This window comes from Nanorana parkeri, unplaced genomic scaffold, assembly GCF_000935625.1.
Source record: "Nanorana parkeri isolate BGI_ZX_2015 unplaced genomic scaffold, ASM93562v1 scaffold529, whole genome shotgun sequence".
Classification (NCBI taxonomy): domain Eukaryota; kingdom Metazoa; phylum Chordata; class Amphibia; order Anura; family Dicroglossidae; genus Nanorana; species Nanorana parkeri.
In genome coordinates this window covers 1,048,984-1,072,169 of record NW_017306797.1, presented here as the reverse complement: position 1 = coordinate 1,072,169, position 23,186 = coordinate 1,048,984, and positions in this window count along the sequence as shown.

Below are 23,186 nucleotides of genomic sequence, written 5' to 3'. Positions count from 1 at the left end.
ACCCACAGCTCTGCCCACCCAGCTGCTGTGGAGGAGTAAATTATTAGAGACCACAGGGCCAAAAAGAGTCATGCAAGACTTGATCCCTATCCAGGTCATGCAATTGTGCCTTATAGCCCTATATATGTCAATCTTTCTGCCTGCAAAGTAAAGAAAAATCCACTGCGTAGCCTCCGCTCATAGTACATCTCCTGCCATGCTTTCGGCTGCCCATCACATCAGAGATGCGTTTATGACAGATTCCATCCCCTCTCTGTTAGAACTACAGAACACCTCTCCTCATCGCCATACCATAAGAGGGAGGTGTTCTGAAGTTCACTGCTTAAGATTTCAGCAAAGGCAGAGTGCACAGGACGTTTGTCAGACTGGAGGGATCAACAGGTTTTGTTTTCTTTTACATTTATCAAAAAGATAGAACAAAACTGTGTCAGTAGTATATTTCAACAGAACATAAGGGCACAAATATAATTTCATTGTTAGAATTTACATCCATTTTAGAGGGTTAGCCAATCTCTGCCCTTCAGCTGTAGTGAATCTACAAATCCCATCCTGCATCTGTCTCTAGAAGTAATGTCTGTGGCTGTGGCTGTCAGTCTTGCAATGCCTTATGGGACTTGTAGTTTATAGCTGGAGTTTGGCTACCTTACACAATAATGGTAAGAAATCACAGCAAAGTATACAAAGACCGCTCTTCTGCATTGCTACACGCACTCAACATCAATAGAAAGGTCGCTTTTCACATATGTACCTGGAGGACAGCTATTGAAGGAATTGCTCCGGTTGTCAAAATGTTGATCTCTCAGCAACATCAATGAAAACAAATACCAATGCAGAGAAATAGAGAAGCTTCCAATGTCAACTTTCTTATGAAAAATGCTCAATGCCTGGCTGTCATGCTGCCCCCCCAGCTTCAATACTAACAAAGTCACTGATCTGGATCTAAAGTGCAGCCAGTGAAGTCAGAATGGTGTCGGCACTCCTGATCTGCATCCTTGCCCTGGCTAGTAACTTGAAGCGCTGCAGTCAGGAGGTCAGCATGGAAGCCAGGCAACTAGCATTTACAAAAGCAGAAACCAGCAATGGCGGCTTGCATACTTCCCTTAAAAGGCCCACATACAATACTGTATTCTGGGAACTGAATGGGGATGTAATGATCTTATTTAATACATTATTTTATTTCATTTCTCGTTATTTATTATGGTTTCCACTTTTACATCCAGACCAAGCTGTCCAGTAAAGTAACATGGGTTGGGACAAACCACATCACACTTTGGGGGGGGAGGGGAGGGCTTATAACGGTCAGCTTTTATTCGAATGGTTTAACAACTGCTTAGCTGGAATGAAAATGTATGTGAAGACAAAACTTCCGGTATCAGGAAGCTGGGCGGCCAGTCATTACACCTCCCCCCAGCCTCCTGATTGGCTGGGATGCCGTCTCCACGGTGATTTGGTGATGGAGGAAGCATGGAGCCGGCTTCCCGGCCAATTAGGAAGCCGGGCGGTGTGTAATGACTCGCCGCCCAGCTTCCGGATTGGTCGGGAGGCTGGCCAATCAGGACACCCGGTGGCAAGTCATTATCAGTACTCATACTCGATACTGTAAAACCAATATCGGTGCATCCCTAGCTTTGCTACATTGGGATAACACTTTATATTTGATACAAGATTCTCATGTACGTTGCATAATTTACATTTTTATTTGAAATTGCTTCTTGCCCAATACATGTTCTCTTGCAGCAGTCCTCAACCCGGGGTACTTGAAAATATTTTTGTTAAAAATCTGTGGCAGTGGTGAGTCAGGGACTTTGTGTGCAGAAGATCCGCAGAGTAATCCTGCGGCTGTATTTTCCAACACTCAGTCTATAGTTCCCGGCTGCCAACAATTCATTTAATCCCCCAGCTGAGTGATGTGCCCTTTGCATCTCATAAGTGAAAGGAGCACTAGATCCAGGGAATCCATCGTAATAAACTGCACCCCACAGAGACCCCAAGACAACACTGAACACACCACTGCAATACAGCAAAGACCAGAGAGCCCCCCAGTCTACCCGCTCCCTCCATCATCCCACTGACACAGTGGCATTCGAGACCCTCCTTCTGTTTGTACAATCTGGCCACATCTACCCTTCTGCATGGCACGCTATTAGCCCTACCCCCACTGAGGGGTACAGTTTATACCAGAAGTAGCCAAACTCCGGCCCTCCGGCTGTGGTGGAACTACAAATCCCACGAGGCATTGCAAGATTCTCACAACCACAGACATGACTACGGGAGAGAGAGAGATGCATCATGGGATTTGTAGTTTTAACATAGCCGGAGGGCCGGAGTTTGGCAACCCCTGGTATAAACTGTACCCCACCCAAAAAAGGGTTGGTAACCACTGATCTATTCTGAAAAAAGTCCCCTGTACTGAATTTTTCTTTAAAATGCAAGGTAGGTAGCTGGGCAGGTTAATGTCAACATAATGAACCCTGTACATAGTGTGGTCATTATCAGTTGTCAACTAGATATGAACACTGTCTGTCCTAACAAAGGGTTAAAGATCTAGACGCATTGTAAGTTAATGAGAGGAAGCTCACTCTGTCCCTAGTCTTTCTATGGGGACAGACAGAGCTTCCTGCCACTTGCAAAAGGCCGCTACACAGATACATTTAAAAAGGAAAGAAATATTTTTGGAAAGAGGATTTCAGGCATGCAGTGTGAACATATAGAGGACTGGTCACAAATGGAGATACACTTAGTAAACTGACAACACTGCGAAAGGATTTCACTGCCGTGTAAATATCATAGTCACCCTGTATATAGAAGAAAAATAACAGATGTACTGGAAGGATCAACAGATAATAAAACGAAGGAAACTGCTGTAGTGACTCGGTCACTGAACTGAAACAATCACTGCAAAGAAAAACAAAAGCCAACCGACTGAAGAGAAATTGTCTGCTGGAGTCTCTGAAAACCGACCTTCCTGGGAATGTCCATCGCCTGTGTGTCCCCCTCCATCGACGTCTATGTCAGCACTGGAGAGTGACTTTCACATCTGTCCACTCTAGTGTGTTGTGTTAATGTGCGTTGGGTCTCATGTGAACGTGCATTCATTTTAGAAGAGCTCCCAATGCACAAGAACGGATGGAAAAACGCACACACAGCATTGTGTCGAATACAGCGCACAGGAACGCATCTGCTAACGCGCAAACTGATGCCCACATTAGCGCAAGGGCGCGTTTCTTGAAGGTCATCTGCATGTGAATATATTATTTTTTTCCATTATTATTGTTATTAATACATTTTATCACATTATTTTAGACCCAGCAACGTTATTACTGGGTCACTGTGCTTCTTACTACAATACAGGTAGATCATGGCTGGTGGGAGGAGCCGCCAGGGTGCTGTACTTCTAGACCAGTCTCCACAGCCTCTTCTCCCGGGCTGTGGTGGTCTAAGGAACGCTGACAAAGTATAATGCAGGTCCACGGACTTGCATTAGCCCTCATTCACATTACAGCGACATCAAACATGTATGATTTCATGTAGCATGTTTTGCACGTTTTTACATGCATTTTTGCAAGCAGATTGTGACGCATTAATGTAAATGTGCAAACGCACTAATGTAAATGTGCAAACGCACGGAAAACATGCGTAAAAACACATATGCAGCAATACGTGCGTTTTTTGAGCATTTCCATCGAAGTCTATTGGGCCCAAGAAGCGCATAATCTGCCAAAAAGAAGCTATTTTTTTCCAGCAAAGTGTGTTTTGCATTCCTTATGGCCAATTTTGGGTGCCAGTTTGTCGGTGTTTCATGGAGGCGCGCAATTTTAAGGCTTGCCATGTTTGGTATCCATTTGCTTGGCGCAACCTCATCTTTCATATTTTACCAAAATAAAATAAAAAAATGATATTGTTTTTTGCTATTTTATATATTATTTATTTTCTGCATGCAATAGCAATCAGTCGTATGGGTTCAAAGACGGCTACTAAAGCAGATTCCTGATTCCTTCATCCACACTACACAGCATTGATGGGGGGGGATTTTTTTTTACAATTGGGGGGGGGGGGGGGGTACCCCTCCCCCCCCCACCATGCCAGGCTATTGCATTCAGACAGGCTAGGTGTGCCAACGTCAGAAAACCCCGCAGCACAGTGACTGCAGTCACTGTTCGGCCACCAATCTGTTGCCTGGCTCCTTTGATCAGGCGGGAGGCTGTTGATGGGCCACCCACGCAGTGAATGTCATTTGGGTTCTCAAGAACCATCCGGCATTTGCTCTATGGTTATATCTTTAGCAGCCCAATGGAATGAGGTTTTTCCTTTCTCTAGACCAGATCAACTTCATTTTTTGAACCTTATTACCAATGTAACTATGTGACCGCCGTAATCAGAAATCTGATTGGTTACTACCTCAAGGGCTCTGTCCATCATCTTATTACATCAAACCCTGGCTGGAATATTTGGAATACAGCTGCACAATCGATGCTTTGAGTTCTCTGGTGGATCTTCCCGGGAATGTATACACTACATCCAATGTTTCCATAAACTCTGTATAAATGACTAACAATAACATGAAACAAGGAGTATAAACAATGGCATGGCCCTTCCAGTCTCAGCGTCATTAACACTCAGGGCAGAGACACTTGTGGATGTGGTCCGCCTCTCCGGGATTTTATCATCAAAGGTTTGCCCAGGTCAATGGTAAATCATAATATCAGCTCCTAACCCACAGAAGGTCAGATGAGCTGCGATGATCTGCACAAACCACAAGGGCTCATAAAAACAAAACAATGGGTTGCTATGTGTCCTGTTCACACCAGAATGCCGAGTTGAGGTGCAATGCGCTGCAGAAAATGCAGATTAGGGCTTGTTCACACCAAGCGCGGAGCAGATCCGGACCAGAGCAGGTGCAGACCGGATCAAAACTGCGTCCAATGTATTCCTATGGTATTTTGACCTCCAGTTCACATCGCAGCGTGCGGATCCAGACCAGATGCAGACCGGATGAAAAAAATGCGGCAAGCCCTATTTTACCTGCTCTGGAATGCATCTAAAACGCAAAAACGCATCAAAAACGCATGCAAGTGCCTGAAAGTCCATGTTAAACTTTTTTTTTAACCAAAACCGGCCCTAAACGCACCCAAAACGCGTCTAAAACGCGGCACAACCCACTACACTGCGTGTGCAGAAACCTGACCGGATCTGGTCTGCATTTGGTGTGAACAAGGCCTCAGAAGCTTTATGCAGCATACCGCATGTCACCACAACTTTATTGAGATTCACCCAGTGTCACACTCACAGAGGGTCAAGGGGTACATCAGGAGGGGAGATGCGCCCAGTGTCACACCACTGGCAGTACATTTAGGAGGGGAGATGCGCCCAGTGTCACACCACTGGCAGTACATTTAGGAGGGGAGATTCGCCCAGTGTCACACTGGCAGTACATTTAGGAGGGGAGATTCACCCAGTGTCACACCACTGGCAGTACAGATGGGGAGATTCGCCCAGTATCACAATGACCGTACAGGAGTCTGGCTAGATACATTAGAGAGGACGAGTACCCAGCTCAGCAGCCTGTGACTCCGCCCCCAGCACAGTGTAACTTAGGACCCCGCCCCCCAGACTACACACCTGTTGTAGCAGACACACATATGTGCTTTGCTGGCCACATTCCATGCAAGTCCCCCTACATCCTCTGTGCACCATCACCACACCTGTAACACCATCTCCCACCGTGCACCGAGAACAAGCGGGCAGCCCCCACTCTGCAGCACATCTCAGACTCTCCATCACAGCCCTGCATCCCCGCGGACGTCACCGGGCCACCTATTACCCACCAAGCCGTCATAGCACTTCCACACCAGCCCGCACACACCACTTTCCCAAAGTCCGGTCCCTCACAGCCAGCTGCACGCCCCCTCACCTTGCTCGTGTCCGGTTGCTCCCCCGATCCGTGTCCCGCGGGAGGCGCCTGGGCCGCAGCCGCTTCCTGGTTCCCTCTGCCAGGGGCCGGCTTATTGCATATTCATAACGCCCTTACGTCGGGCAGCCAATAGAAAAAAGCGTCTCCGGCTTTCAGGTTCCGCCCCGCAGGCATAGATGACGTTGCGATGGCTTTTGCTCCGCCCCTCATCTCATGAATAATGTTATGGAACTGATGGTTTGATTCCTCCGCGCACCTGGCTCACCTGTGTAGCAGTACACCAAGGCCCCGCCCGTAACACTCCGCCGTGCAGAAAAGTAAACCCTCGGCTGAGGTCGAAGTGTCCATACACGGTGTATACACAGGAGAGAGGGATCGACAGCGGCTCAGGCAGCGATGTCATCGTTTATATAGTGACGCACTACTTTAAAAGCCTCATTGATCTTATTTATGAAAAACTTGGCACTGTCCAAAATTCCTTCAGTGTTGTGCTGGAGTAGGACTACTTTTCCAATATAATGTGAATGGAGTACAATGGAGCAGAATGGTGCATTCTGGGGTACCGCAAGCAATATACTGTAGGGGATACGTGAAATAAAATAGTAAAATCTGCGTCACAGGTCCTGCGTGTTGACCATATTTAGACATTTTCATGCGTACAGTGCACATGCATCCTTGGAAGCACTTGCACCCTCCAGCCACCTAGCGTCATTTGTCCCTAAAATGCAGGCGGCAGAAGCTCTCTAGGTTCCTAGCAACCAATAAAACACTATATGCTGTACATATGTAAACATTGCACAAACATTACATGCAGACACAACAGTGTTTACACTGGACCTGTGTGCATGAGCCCTAATGACCTCTGTTGCTGGGTTTTTGTTTGATTTAAATGGGTTTTGAATTTATATACAAGTCTATGGGAATGCAAAACTGCTTGAAGGAGGTCAGCTTCAGGTCAGGAGGAGGTCAGCTGCAGGTCATAAAGAAGGCAGCTTCAGGTCAGGAGGAGGTCAGCTGCAGGTCATAAAGAAGGCAGCTTCAGGTCAGGTGGTCAGCTGCAGGTCATAAAGAAGGCAGCTTCAGGTCAGGTGGTCAGCTGCAGGTCATAAAGAAGGCAGCTTTAGGTTAGGTCAGCTGCAGGTCATAAAGAAGGCAGCTTCAGGTTAGGTCAGCTGCAGGTCATAAAGAAGGCAGCTTCAGGTTAGGTCAGCTGCAGGTCATAAAGAAGGCAGCTTCAGGTTAGGTCAGCTGCAGGTCATAATGAAGAAGGCTGCAGCTTAGGAGGTGGTCAGCTGCAGGTCATAAAGAAGGCAGCTTGAGGTTAGGTCAGCTGCAGGTCATAAAGAAGGCAGCTTCCGGGAAGTGCTGCATGTGATTAGTACGCAGCCCCTGTTCTTCTCTATGAGACCACGCGGGCGAACAACGCCCTACGCTCACCCTCCTGCGCGTCCGTACGGGTGCAGGTGTCCCGGCTCTGACGCAGACAGGATTCATCCTGTCAGCGTACGAGTACGGACACCCGCACAGACGTGCAAGGCGCTTGAGTGTAGGGCGGCGTTCGCCCGTGTGGTCCCATAGAGAAGAACAGGGGCTGCGTACTAATCACACGCAGCACCTGTCCTTCCCGGAAGCTGCCCGATACGGCCCTGCATGCAGCATGGAGCTGTACGTGCCTGCCGTTTCTTGTGTGAATGAGGCCTAAATGTAATAAAATCCCAGAGTTCTTCTTTAAACGTAAAAATTTTTACTGATATATAAATCAGCTAATATATTTTCAGTTCATTATTTTCTCCTGTATTTTTTTATAATAAATGGTTTGTTTAAATTGTAATCAATCCAGGTAGTATCATCTTGGTGGGGAGTGGCAGTTAATTTTCTTAAGGGGCCACATGAGAAACTGGGACTGTTGTGGATGGCCAAACCAATAGACATTGTAGGTGTGAGGGCCTGTTTACACCTCTGCTATGCAATTGACGTGCAGTATTGCGCAACGCATGTACCGTGTGTTACAGTGCAGCATGTGCATTGCAGTGCCATTCATTTGAATGCACCTCCCAGTCACATTGCGTTCAACCGCACTGCAACTCGTGGTACCACAACACCATGCATTGCGGTGCAGTATGCATTGCGGTGCAGTTGAAAAAAGTAGTGCATGAAACGCAACGCACACGCCGCACTGTGATGCACAGTAGGTGCGTTTCACAGTAGGGCCCTGAATGAAGCCTGATTGTCCCCACATAGTGTGTGGTGCATACCTTATTTTCTTTTTTCTTGACAGGCCAGAGTCGGGAGGCAGGAGATGGAGCAGCAGGAGAGGACTGAAGAAGAAGATACTCTTCTGTTCTCCTGTAATGCTGGAGGTGGGAACACATTTGATGTCACTGGTTGCTAGGACCACCTGCTGATCCTAGCAACCAATAACTGCAGAGGAGGAGGGCCCCTGACGTCAATGGTTGGAAGGACGCCAGCTGTCCTAGCAACCAGGGATGGTAGAGGACTGCGGTCCGGACACACCCCGATCGCGGACCTGTTCTGGGCTATGGCCTTGGCATTCACTGTCAGCTAGCACCGAGCTCAGCTCAGCGATCATTCTGTGTCCAGGCAGAGGGCCGGACAGGGACAGACAAATAGCCAGATACGGCCTGGGGACTGTATAATGCCCAGGTCTGATCTGGGTGGTCTTGAAATGTCACTGAATGCATCTCACTGGATGAGGGACAAGTGAGCATAAGGCTTCATTCACACAAGTTATCTGAGAAATATAAACAAGTTTTAAGCCTAGTTCACAAGAGCGGCAGACTTTACCTTGTTCTGCGTTGGATTTCTTTATAGACGGCGGTAGAGCAGTGGCTTTTAGGTGTTCAGGAGGCGATACTGCTGCCTTTTTTTATCCTGGGAGGGGGGAGTTTACAAGTAACTACCACACTGCAATCGCGTGCCAAGCCTTTGCCACACCGTTGTGGCGCAGTCCTATTCACATCAATGGACGTGTTTGGCAGGTGCCAACTCCTGCCAAAAGCAACATGCTGTATAATTTTTGCCATGCAATAAGTACAGCATTGTCCAACTGCAGTGATTCCTTTTCAGCCGGCGGCCAGGGAGTTGTAAAAACATAGATAAACCTTCTGTTTTTACTGCCCCCCTTAATTTTGGACAGAGTGGAGAGGGATTAGGATACCTCTCATGTTTTTATTGCCGTGTCCTCGTTAGGAAGATTCACCCTCTATATTTGTCCTGGTGACCATTATCACTGAAAGTGAGGGTTAGTTCACACCATAAGCAGTGCGTTCCGGTCCGATTTAGGCCGGAACGCACTGACTCGCATTGCGGCCAGCTCACTTTTTTGCAGGGCTGGAGGGGGCGTGACGGGTCATTGAAGTGAATGGCACCGTAGCCACGCCCTCCGGCCGCAATGCGATCGCCCTGCAATCAAAATAGTGCTTGCAGCATTTTGACTGTACCGGACCGCACTGCAGGCACAATGTGCCTTGTGATCCCGTGCTGGCGATTGCATTGCGGCCGGAAGGTGTGGCTACGGTGCCATTCACTTCAATGGCCTGCCACACCCTTTCCAGCCCGGTAAAAAAGTGAGCCGGCCGCAATGCGAGTCAGTGATTATCCTGCTCACCCACAGGGACTTCCCTCACTTTGGTGCAGTTTACTCTCACTTCCTGTTGAGACATACAAGCAGGGAGCGAAGGGAAATCTACCTAATGGGGCACATAGGCCAAAAAAATAGCTGACAGAATGTCTAAAGGTGCCCATACACTGCTCGATTCTCGTACGAGAATCGCGGGAAATCCCGCGATCGTACGAGAATCAAACAGTGTGAACGAAGATGTGCGACCGTTTCTAATGTACGGTCGCACGTCTTTTGTCAAAGGAGCATGTTAGAAAACCAGCCGAGAATCGTACGATTTTCGGCTGGTTTGAACAGTGCTCGGGAGACAAATGCCGAACGGGCCTGTGTGCGCACGCGCACACTGCCCGTTCGGCATTGCGGTCATCAGAAGCCCGCCCCTCAGGGGGGCGGGCTTGCGATGATCGAGAGTGCGATCTGCCTGTCCAAGATGGGCAGATCGTACGTTTTTTAAATCACTTTACAACCATTGCAAGACTAAGGTCTTGCGATGGTTGTACAGTGTATGGCCACCTTAACCCTCCTCTAGTATATCCACAACTAAAAACCAGTTTTGTCTTCAGTTCTACTTTAGACACTATTTTTTTTGCTCAATCTTTATAGTACAGTAAATCAAATACAACAGATATAGGGCAGATATAGTGCAAGTTCAACTACAAGCCCCAGCAAAGTCCTCTATCCATTCTTTCTTTTGCAGTTCTCCAAATGCTTCCACGCTGTGATTGCGCAATCCTGCCGCTTTGGTTACGACATTCCAGTATAGTTGATACTGACAGGTGGGATCACTTGTGCAATCCATTGTTAATTCATGACACAGGTGCCCAGCATTTCTGGGTGCAACCTTGTAGAAACACAGAGCTCATTTGTCTTGTAGCAGATGCTGATCTCTTGTTTTTTAATAGGTAGTTTGGTTTATTGAACGTGTTAACCAAAAATATTGCACTATTCAAAGCCATTACTTAAGGTGCCCATACACCTTGCGATTATCGTACGATAATCGCGGGAAATCCCGCGATCGTACGATAATCGCAAGGTGTATGAAAGGAGTGCAACCGTTTTTACTATACGGTCGCACGTCCTTTGTCGAACCAGCATGCTAGAAAACCCGCCGAGAATCGTACGATTGTAGGCGGGTTTCTAGCCCGTGTGCGCACGCACATACAGCCCGTTCAGCATTGCGGTCATCGGAAGCCCGCCCCTCAGCGGGGCGAGGTTTCGATGATCGCAAGTACAATCTGCCTGTCCAAGATGGGCAGATCGTGCAAGCTTTTAATTCGCTTACGACCATCGCAAGACAGGTGTTTTGCGATGGTTGTAAGGTGTATGGGCACCTTAAAGGTGCCCATACACTGCACGATTATCGTACGATAATCGTATGCGATCGGTATTTCGTACGATAATCGAGCAGTGTGAACGGAGACGTGCGACCGTTTCTACTGTACGGTCGCACGTCTTCTGTCGAACCAGCATGTTCGAAAACCAGCCGGGAATCGTACGATTCTCGGCTGGTTAGAACGGTGCTCGGAAGACAAATGCCGAATGGGCCGGTGTGCGCACGCGCACACTGCCCGTTCAGCATTGCGGTCATCGGATCGAGAGGGCGATCTGCCTGTCCAAGATAGGCAGATCGTACGTTTTTTTAATCCCTGTACAACCATCGCAAGACTAAGGTCTTGCGATGGTTGTAGAGTGTATGGCCACCTTAACAGTCCCACATTTGGAGAATTTGTCCATCGAACTGCCAGTCCCTGATAATGTAACTTTTTTTTTTAAAGGTTTTTTATTTAACAAGAAAGTTGGACATTAAGACCTCGTTCACACATAGGGCGTAGCAGACATGTTCTTCGTGGTGACATGACTTTGCGGGTGTTTGTTTCCTGCGTTCTGTTTCTATTCCCCATGATTTCAATGGCTGCCGAACACGCACGAAATGAGGGGAAAGTCGCACATGTTTTAAATTCTGCGATATGTGTTCTCTGTTTTTTTTCCCCGCACACTCATAGGGAGAAAAAAGCACATTTACTCCACCGTGTTTGAGTTGCCATTTACTGGTAATGGCGATGCAAGTGCATGCCATGTTTGTGAGCGTTTTGTGCAGGTATGTCAAACTCGCGCACTTTTGATGTTTGACACACATTCATAAAGTGCCTATGTACTAAAAGGGCCCATTCAAACCAGGCCCGTGCTTTAATTGTGCGGTACCTCGTACTGCACCTACTGTGCCTTACATTAGTGGAGGTGCATTGCATTGCCATTCATATGAATAGCACTCCGAACGAGCCTCGCGCCTGCGATCGACCGTGTTGCAATGTAAGGTACCACAATATCGTGGGGTGGAAAAAATAGTGCATGCACTACTTTTCACAACCGCTCCGCAACGCATGGTATTGAGGTACTGTGCATTGCAACGTGGTCGTTCACATTGCAGGCAGTAAGTACAGTACATTTGGGGTGCCATTCTAATGAATTGCAACACAACGCGCCTCCCGCACTATTAACAGTCAGTAGGTGCATTGCGTGGTACCGTGCATTAATCGCACAGAAACGTGTGATTAACGCACGCCCCCGGTTTTAATACATTTTTGTTCATTTCGTTAGTGGTAGTATGTATGAATTTTCATTACAAACGCATTTTTGTTGCAGCAAGGAGACATTAGACAAAAGGGAAAAAAATAAATAAATGTTTTTGCCTTTTGTCTAATGTCACTTTGCTGCAACGAGAATTTGCTTGTAACGAAAATTCATACATACTACCGCTAACAAAAATTTGGATTTTTTTAGGTTGATGCTTTATTCGGGAAAGACATTTCGGATGCATCTGAAATTTTCGTTATCACAAATTCGTATTTGTTTTCATTCGTTATTGCTGTCATTCGCAAATTCATATACATCTGAATGTACGAATTTTCGAAAACTACTCGCACATGTCTAACAAGTAGTTAACCCTTGCAGTGCAGAAATAGCCCCGCTGCATTGTTGATTTTTACATTTCCCGGAGATCTTCTTTAAATACTTGTTAAGTCTAGGGGTAGAGGAATAAGGTGTAATACTTTATTTTCTCACTCCATTAGGTTTCAGCACTCACCTCTTCTCCCTGATGCTCTGTGTTGTGGGTGCTTTCTCACCAACCCCATGTACAATGCAGGACTATTGGACTACTGCATTGTATGTGGTGACATAAGCTTGTGACCACTGCTGGCCACAGCGCATTAGATAAGAGGTATCAGGGGCATCCAGGGCCTGGTCGCACAGGTTGGTGACACTGTAGGTGCGCTGGAATAGACAGGAGGAAAACAAGTAAAGAACAGTCTTTTAAGCCAAGGGAGTGGAGTTTTTTTTTTTTTAAAAGAGGAGTGGGTGGTCAGCTGTATCAAAGGCAGCAGAAAAGTCTAAGAGTACGAGTACAGAGTAGTGATCATTGTATTTAGCAGTTAGTAAGTCGTTAGTGAGCTTTAGGAGGGCAGTTTCAGTGGAGTGTTGTGGGCGAAAGCCAGACTGTAGAGGGTCAAAAAGGTTGTTATCAGTGAGTTGGTGGCTCAGATGGTTGTAGACAAGGCATTGAAGGAGTTTCAAGGTAAATGGGAGCTAGGAGACTGGTCTTAGGTTGTTCAAACTGGTGGGGTCTAGTGAGGGTTTTTAAGTATCGGGCAGACTAGTGCATGTTTAAGGCTGGGCACACACCTTACAACCATCGCAAGACTTTTGTCTTGCGATGGTTGTAAGGTACTTAAAAAAAAGTACGATCTGCCCATCTTGCATAGGCAGATCGTACTTGCGATGACCGCAATGCCGAACGGGCAGTGTGCGCTTGCGCACACTGGCCCGTCCGGCTTTTATCTTACGAGCATGCTACACACCCGCCGAACATTGTACGATGCCTAGTCTGTTTGCAAACATGTTCGTAAGTTTAAAGTCGTGCGACCTTACAGTAGTAGAGGTCGCACGGCTTCCACACACCTTATGATAATCGTACGATCGCTGGATTTCCCGCGATTATCGTACAATTATCGTAAGGTGTGTGGGGACCTTTAGAGTGCAGAGGAAGATACCAGTGGAGAAGGAGAGGTTGAAGATGAGGGTTAGAGAGTGTGATATCGAGCAAGAGAGAGATCGTAGTACAGATACTCCTCACTTAACGACTGAGTTGCGTTCCTATGAGTTGGTCACTATGCGAGCAATAGAGGAAATCAGCTCTAATATACGGTACAGTGTACAGTACTGACAGTTCAGAGAGCTGGTCGTAAGTCTAAATGGTCAATTACTTAGGTTTGCATACTGTTAATACCCAAGCTCTTGCACATTGTACAATACTGACTGTTTGGAAAGATGGTCGTAAATCCGAATGGTCGATTACTTAAACTTGCATACTGTAAATACCCAAGTTCCTGTTCTGGTCGTAAGTCCGAACTGTCATTAAACAGGTAGGTCGTTATGTGAGGAGTAGCTGTAGTTTTGAGGAAACAGGGAGCAGGTGGTTAGGTGGGAGTCAGAAAAAAGTTTAGCAACCTGCATTGTGTCAAAAGTGGAAAGTATTGAAAGTGATGGTTGATGTAGTATGCTAGGTGAGGGAGATGTCTGAACAGTGGAGATATCATTACAAATTGCATCAGTCTTGTTTTTGAAATGATTGGCAATCCCTTGAGCAGTGAATGAGTTAATTGGTGGAGGTAGTGGGGGACGAAGTAGAGAGTTAAGGTGCCCATACACTGTGCGATTATCGCACGATAATCGCGGGAAATCCCGCGATCGTACGATAATCGCAAAGTGTATGGCAGGCGTGCAACCGCTTTTACTGTACGGTCGCACGTCTTTTGTCTAAGGAGCATGTTCGAAAACCAGCCAAAAATCTTACGATTTTCGGCTGGTTTGTGGCATGCTTGGGAGACAAATGCCGAACGGGCCGGTGTGCGCACGCGCACACTGCCCGTTCAGCATTGCTGTCATCGGAAGCCAGCCCCTCAGCGGGAAGGTGGGCAGATTGTACGTTTTTTTGTAATTACTTTACAACCATCGCAAGACTAAGGTCTTGTGATGGTTGTAAAGTGTATGGCCACCTTTAGAGGTAGCAAAAAATTGACTGTATGGAGTGACGAAATAGGTCTGTTTGGCAGGGTAGAGGCAGGAATTATATCTTAGGAAGACAGAAGAGAAGTCATGCAGTAATTTACTTTTGTATCATAGTCACTCAAGAGCACAGCTCTGTTTTTTGAGACATCTGGTGTTTTTGCCAGGGGTTGTAGAGGTCGGGGCCTAATTTTGCATGTAGTGAGGGAAGCGATGACCCCTGGGGTACCTAACTTGTCTAGGTATAAGGGGATCAACATAACTGTACTTTCTTTTCACTACATCATATACTGTAAATTAACCTATGAGCAAGCATTCTCTATAATGGTACCTTCTGAGGGAATAATAAATAATACATTTACAACCCAGTAAAAAAGAAATATGTGCTGCAACACACGGCAAGAGTCTGAATCAGCCATAAAAGATGCAATAGTAGCCAAAAAAAAAAATGAGGGTTTGGGTCATGATGTGAATGGCTCTTGTTCAAATGTGCAGTGCCATTGAAAGGCTCACTTGCATGTATACAAGGCCCTATTGTTACATAGTTACATAGTTAGTCAGGTTGAAAAAAGACTCAAGTCTATCGAGTTCAACCTATAGTGATACAGAGCAAAAAAGAGAAGAAAAGCCTAAACAGAACGCTATGCCCACAGCTACCCCCTGTTGATCCAGAGGAAGGCAACAAAAACCCCTACAAACCACGGTTATTTAATCGAACTTAATAATCGGCTAACTAATCGATTTTGAAAATAATCGTTAGCTGCAGCTCTACTCAATATCCAGTAATATCCTGTGCATTTCAGAATACATCCAGATGTTTTTTAAAACAATTAACTGAGCTAGCTATAACTAGCTCCTGGGGGAGTCTATTCCACATTTTCACAGCTCTAACTGTGAAGAATCCTTTCCGTACGCAAAGGTTAAACCTCTTTTCCTCCAGACGCAAAGAGTGCCCTCCTTGTCCTTTGCAGCGACCTAACGTGAATAATTTGGCACCAAGCTCTTTATATGTCTTCCTACTTGTACTCAGTACTTGAGTCAATAAAGCCATGAACTCTAAACCTGGTTTTCCCATTTTTTGCTTTGTCTAATGTCACAGGTAAGCTCCCTGTTAAGTCTTGTCAGCTAGAATTGTATTTGAAGGACCTCTGCAAGGAAGAGGGTGGAAGGAAGGCCTGGGGCTGCCACTGCTGCCTCCTTATACAAAATGTTTGATGCCTGGCTGTGTCTAGCTTCAATACATTGAATCACAAACAAGGACTAAGCATGCTCTATATAAGGCCCCGTTCACACCTTTCCGTTTTGTCGGGCGTTCAACGCTCTATGAACGCTCTACAAAACGTACAACCATGAAAATCCCATTGTTTTCTATGGGTATGGTTCACACCTTTCCGTATTTCCGCCCGTCTGAACGCCCTACAAAACGGCTGACGCCCAAACAAGTACATGTACTTCTTTGGGCCGTTTTGGAGGGCGTTTTCCATTGGGATACAGCCAAGTAGCCTTCGGAATCGTGCGACGGTCGCGCATTTTTTTTACCGCGAATCGCGGTAAAAAAACCCGCGTGACGGTCGCGCGACAGACGTGCATGCATAATACGCCTAGGTGTGAACCCAGCCTAAGTGTCACAGTTTCTTCTCTCTATACTTAGTGCAGGTCAGTGACTCAGAAAGCATTGATGCCAATAACAAAGAGACAATTAACATTCTAAAAAGCAGAGGTTAACAAGTATCAGCATACATACTATAATTATCTCATGACAAGCTATTCACACCATTGCAGCGTATTACTACAACGTGTGAATGGGCCCTAAAAGGAAACCTGTCATGAGAACTTAATGCAGGCAGCCACTACTGTTCTGCTTCTTCAACTGCTAGTTACCTGGCTGTCATGCTGGTCCTCTGGTTTCAGCTTTGAATCACTATCCTGCAATTACTATAGAAATAAAAGATATGGACTTTCATTTTTAGCATATTTGTTCCAGGTATGCGACTCCAGGTATAAAGTACTGAAGTCAGAGGAAGCCAGCAATGGAAGCTTCCTTATTTCTCTCATGTCAGCAGGGTGACACAGGTACTGATAAATATGAATTTCAACATTTGTAAACCAGTTCTAGGAAGGTATCCAGAGCTTATGGGAAGTGGGGCATAAGATAGATAGATAGATTAGATAGGATAGATAGATAGTATAGTCAGACTCGGATCTCAGTTTAAACACTTGCTGTCCGCCCTTTGTACATAAACGGACAGACGCTACACTCTCCAGTGAAGAAAGATGTTTTAAATTTCTTTTTTTGTACTTGTGCATACCCTATAGCACACGCACAAGAACTGCACTTTCCAATGGAAAGTGTAGATCACAAAACGTGGATACAGAGCCAATGAGAATGCTCTGTACCAAGTGACTGCTGTCACCAAACACAACATCACACAATGTAAACAATGGTTGCAGTTAGCAGTCAGCTCTCACTTTCCTCTCACACCCAGAAACCAGTGTAAACTAACACCAGCGTCATCCAGTAACAGAAACTATGTTAATCACTCCTCTACTGTATACAGTATGTCAGCTCCATCCTTGCTCTGATCTGACCTGTATATTAACAGTAACAGCTTGTTTTTTTTTCTCAAATGTTTTGGTTTTTTTTCCCTTTACTGTATATAGTAAAAAATATAAAGTGGCTGTCTAAAAAAATATGATATAAAAGTTATTTGGGTACAGTGTTGCAAGACCGAGTAATTGTCAAACTATCACTTTGCTGAAAACTGAAAAATGTCCTGGACAAGAATGGGATTTAACATGCTGGACCTCCAGTGGTTAAGGAGCTGTGCTTCTGGCTGGACAAACTTGCCAATCCATAAATTCAAATTAAAATCAGCGCTAATTGAATAAGACAAAATGATTATGTGTAATGCAAATTATTACAGCAGTATGCAGAAAGACTGATCATTCAAATAAATATTAAAACTGCAGAGCTTCGAGTCAGGCTCCCCCTCCTGTGATTACAATTCACTACAACTTGGCCTTCACTATGTAAATAAAAAAGCAGCTCACCAGAATGCAATATTCCAGAGGTTAGATCAGGGGTAGCCAAACTCCGGCCCTCCAGCTTTGATGGAACTACAAATCCCATGTGGCATTGCAAGATTCTCAAAGCTACAGACATGACTCCCAGAGAGAGATGCATCATGGGATTTGTAGTTTCCCCACAGCTGGAGGGCCGGAGTTTGGCTACCCCTGGGTTAGATGCACATTGTGCACTGAATCCACATTAAGTGCCGCAGTACAAGTGAGATTCCCTTGCCTTGCCAACTTCCACCACTACCTCAGAAGAAAGGTAAAAGTTTTAACAAGAAGATGGACCCCAAAAGGTCAATATGAACTTATTTATGGTACAATCCCAATACAGTATTAGCTGGAACCATGAAACTCTAAACAGCCAAAGCTATGCACCCAACGATGCGCTAATTGTCTTAGATGCTTTGATTTAAAAATACAGCATAATAGACAGTTTATAGTCATAGCAATGTACTAAAACAGTTATATAGAATTACCTACACATATACATTATAGACAACCTTGTTAATAAATACCATTCATAACACTTACCAATCAGATGATTGCATTCACGCTCCAACCATCACCAAAAGAATTAAAGAAAGAATGGTCTTGGCTTTTGTTGGAAGTGCCTCAAAGCTTTCCTTTGCTTCAGTTTTTTAAAATGCAACTCAAAGGTTTCTGGACTTATATAACAGGTACAGAACACCTTTATTACTACTGTAAAACTCTGTTATAATTAAAAAGCATGCAAGTAGGTTAATTGCTCAGTGGCTAATACGTTCTGGTGAGTACAGAGGAATGATACAGGAAATGCCACCTATGCAGGAACTGTAATAGCCTTCTGTGACACTCACAAAATCTAATACATGATAACATAGTCATCTTTATTAAGATATGATATGATTTTTGTACTCATCATAAAATCCTTTTCTCGCAGTCCTTTGAGGGACACAGCTTCATGATAATAAGCAACCTAGGGTTATAGTGATGCCTACAGGAGAAATGGATGCTAGGTACATAGAAAACTGCCCCCTTGCAGCTATAACCTACCCTACCTCATTCCTGCTCAGTTGTAACAAGCAGTCCAAAGATGTATATGAGGGGGGTGGGGGGTTAGCTGTGTCCTAACTCCAAGAAAAGGATTTTGTGGTGAGTACAAAAAGCGTATTTTCTCTCATTTATTACAGGGACGGCTTGGTTATGAAAAGCAACCTAGAGATGACCAAAGGTAGTCCAAATTGAGGGGTACACACACAAAATTCACAGGTGAACCAGACCAACAAGGATAAAAGAATAAAAAAGAAAAGAAAAACCCAGGGTATTATATAGCCACCTGCAGAACATTTAGATAAAAACTAGCATTTGCAGAGGCAGATACATCGACCTTGTAGAACTTAAGGTGCCCATACACTGCTCGATTCTCGTACGAGAATCGCGGGTAATCCGGCGATCGTTCGAGAATCGAGCAGTGTGAACGAAGACGTGCGACCGTTTCTACTGTACGGTCGCACGTCTTTTGTCTAAGGAGCACGCTAGAAAACCAGCCGAAAATCGTACGATTTTCGGCTGGTTTGAACGGTGCTCGGGAGACAAATGCCGAACGGGCCGGTGTGCACACGCGCACCCTGCCTGTTCAGCATTGCAGTCATCGGAAGCCCGCCCCTCAGGGGGGCGGGCTTGCGATGATCGAGAGTACGATCTGCCTGTCCAAGATGGGCAGATCGTACGTTTTTTAAATCACTTTACAACCATCGCAAGACTAACGTCTTGCGATGGTTGTAGAGTGTATGGCCACCTTTAGAGAACATATGTACAGATGACCAGGTCACAGACTTACAGATCTGAGACACAGAGGTCTGATGATGAAAAGCCCAGGAAGCACACTCTGCCCTAGTGGAGTGGAATTTAATGCTGTCAGGACCGGACACCGCAGACACTCCAGCCAGAGTAAATAGTGGTGAGTGTCTTCACCTCTAGTAGCTGCCTTTCAAGGATGCTTTATATGTGCCGCAGGTCCTCAGATTCCCCCAGGTCTGGAACTATATACTCTGACTGTAGAATATCACAGGTTGCCCCAAGGTATAGAGTTGAAGTACTGACTCTTGATGGAGGACATGAAGTGCTGGCTCTCCAGTGGAGACAGGGCTTGTGACGGACAGGTCAGGGTCTAGTGCAGCCTGCAGAGGAAACAGATGCATAACAAGGGCTGAATGGGCTGCAGAGAGGAGTGCATTTTCCAATGATAAACTGAGGTCAGGAGTGGAGGCAGGCAGAAAGCATTTCAGGGACAGGCTGAGGTCAGGACTGGCGTCAGACAGAGTATTCCTGTTACAGGCTGAGGTCAGCAGTGGAGGCAGACAGACAGTATTCCTAGGGACAAGATATTGACACAGGACAGGTTGCCAGATACAATATTTTGAGACAGGAACAGAATGCAAAGTCCAGTGCCCTGGACTTTTGATGCTTAAATAAAGTGCCACTAGCCAATCCCAAAGCTGAAGGGCATGTGGTCAAGCTCATTAGCCCACAGCTAAAAAAGTAATCAGGGAACGGTGCTAAGGGTGTGTGACCAGGCTCATTAGCCCACAGCTGACAACAATGGAATGGTGCAGAGGCAGCAACCCCCAAGAAAAGTTGGGAGGCTTCGACAGAAGTGTGAGACATTCTCCTAACAAATGGAAAACGGAGGAACTTTATCTCGCAATTTATAAACCTGCATAGTAACTTCCACTTACAAATAGTGGATCTGGAATATTATACAGGGAATCATTCTGCCTAAAGGAAGCAGTGGCAATAAAGATCTGCTGGTGTACACCAGTCCCAGACACAGGAAAGGCAACATAATATGCTCAGTAGGGTGAAAAGAAGTTTGAGATTGAGCCCAGGAGCTAAAACCTGACCATGCAGAAACATAATGAATGTTTTGATGCAGGAAATGTTGGTAGAGACCTGTGCTGTTGATTTTTAGCTTTTTGTTGCTGGGGTAAGTGAGTACTGTTACAATAGTGAGGTTCAAGGAACCCCAATCTGTGTGAGGAGAATGGGGGAGGTATACTAAACATAGTGCCACCCTCGTTTTCTCCAAAATGCGCAAGTCAGTAACAAACATGGTTATATTTACATCTCATGTGCTCAGTCAGTGCTAGACAGCCAGGGAAGGTGACACATTTTAAAAACCACAGTCCCATCTTTTTTTTTTTTTAAACAAATTTTATTAGAATTTTGTGATATAATAACATTGCGCATCTGCAAGCAGATAATGCAGTCTTTAACAAAGGTGATATCAAGATATGACATGTAAAGGCCTCAATCTCAGGCCACATTAAAGAAAGCAAAAAGAAAAACAAAAAATTGGGTAGGTAGCTGTATTTTTATGTGAACAGGATGCCGTAACGGGAGCGCCGTCTCCCTGCTGCCACTCACATGGGTGCCGGAACCGGAAGCCCCCACAGTCCCATCTTAAAGCACCTTTGATAGAAAACAGAGAACAGAATGCAGAGATGTCATAAACCTCCACTAGCAGAGTCCTTAAAACACTCAATGTAGCCATGCTGTAAATAGCCAGGTTGTAAACAGTCTGGCAGAACAAAGTTTATATATAATCTATCATTTCTGCTGTGATTGGGTTATCTTCATAAACAGTGGTCACATTAATGCAGGCAAGATAGATACCAATCAGCTAGACACCAAACACATATATACAAGGTCCAGAAGGCTAATGGGACACTTTAGAATGACTAAGTGAGATGTACATAATATCTATATCATATTTGGGATCAGAACAGAATTTAATTTTCTAAATAATATCCTAGTTGTCAGACAGGGAAACCTTGTTAGATGGAAATATAGCTGTGCTCAGGTAAGTTAGTTGTATGGGTGTGTCCGCTGGTGCATAAATAGAATACTCCATCACAACTATGCCACACCCCTTGGATCTTTTGATTGTGTGTGGTAATTCTGCAATGCCCTGACAAGGGACCAGAAAAGATGGCTGCAGTTGCAGCACTAAGCTCTTGCTTGACATCAAAACCACCATGCATACTCAGTCACTTTTTCTGAGGGCATGTGACTCTTGCAGTTATTGGATCAGAGCAAACTGGACACTGCATGGAAGCAAAGACCAGGCAAAGCTTCACTCTTAACCTCTTTTATCTGTCTGATGTTTATGTCTGTTGTATAATATCTTTTCTGTAAATATTTTCTTGCATGGTTTTTCATTCCATTATATTATTTAAAAATTGTTGAGCTAAATCTCTGAATGCTCCAATTATTATTACAGTTGCCTCTGTAAGGAGCTACTGTAGTGTAAACTCTGGCATATTCCTGTCTGGGCGTGGCAGCAATTATACCTTTTCTTAAAAATCATCATTGCAATAGCAGATGCTGTGCACTGTATGTTTCTGTAAAAATGTGTGGTGGTGGCTACCATGTATATATGTATGTGTAAAAGGTTAATCTGCACCTGGTGATGATTATTCTGTTTGCTGGTGATTAGATTGTTGTCCGAGAGCTGCAATTTCAGCGCAAGCGAAGTATGTAATGCATCACATTCTGGTCGTAGCAGTCAGGATCTAAGAGTGTAATTGTCACAATCCGACGGTCCTACCGTAGGAATGAACACTCGCTCTTCAAATCTCTAACTACCTTGTCATTGCTGAACGTACTGGGCCTGTCGCAAAGAGGAGCAATGGCAGATTCTTGGTACCAAAATTGATTAACAATGTTGTAATAAGCAATTAAAATTACATTATCTTACTCACAATTAGTTAAAGTGCATCTAAATACAAGAACAAAAAGTATAATATATTATAGCTTGCCAGATCACAGAAGTGGGGGCTGCATTTATTTTCCTTTTCCTTTATTGTCATCTTTTGCTAAAGCCAGTAACCAGCCAAAAAATGTTACCAGTACCCCGGATTCTCGTCAAGGAACACCAACAGAAACGGTCTTCTTACACTAACAGGGTCTTAAACTCACCGTTTGTATGTTTAAATTTTTACAATTTAAAGAATACACAGGGGAAGGCGCTCTTTCATTTCTCGCAAAGCCAGTAACCATTCCTGTCCTAGAGTGCTTACTTATTTCATCTACAGAGAAGCACAGTTGTCACCTTAAGCTGCTCGCTCCTTATTTGGAGTACAGAGCATCTCTCTCTCTTCTCAGCTATGTAACATATAAGGGGAGGTGTTCTGTAGTTCAGAGAGAGATGGGCGGGGCTGATAACACTGCATGAGATTTCAGTGCAGCACAGGCAGAATCTTCATGAAGCTCACTGGATACTGGTATAAATCAACAGGTAATTTTTTTCTTGTTCTCAAACATATATAAACAAAACACTTGAGAACTATGGGGGAAAACACTTACCCCATAGTTTTCTTTTAAGGGTCACGGGAGGACATAAAACTAGCGTCCGCTTGTGACCCAAAGCTCAGTATATCACGAGCTACTGCTCGTGGTATACTGAGACTGCTGCAGCCGGGACGGATCACAACATTACTGTCAAGATCCACCTAG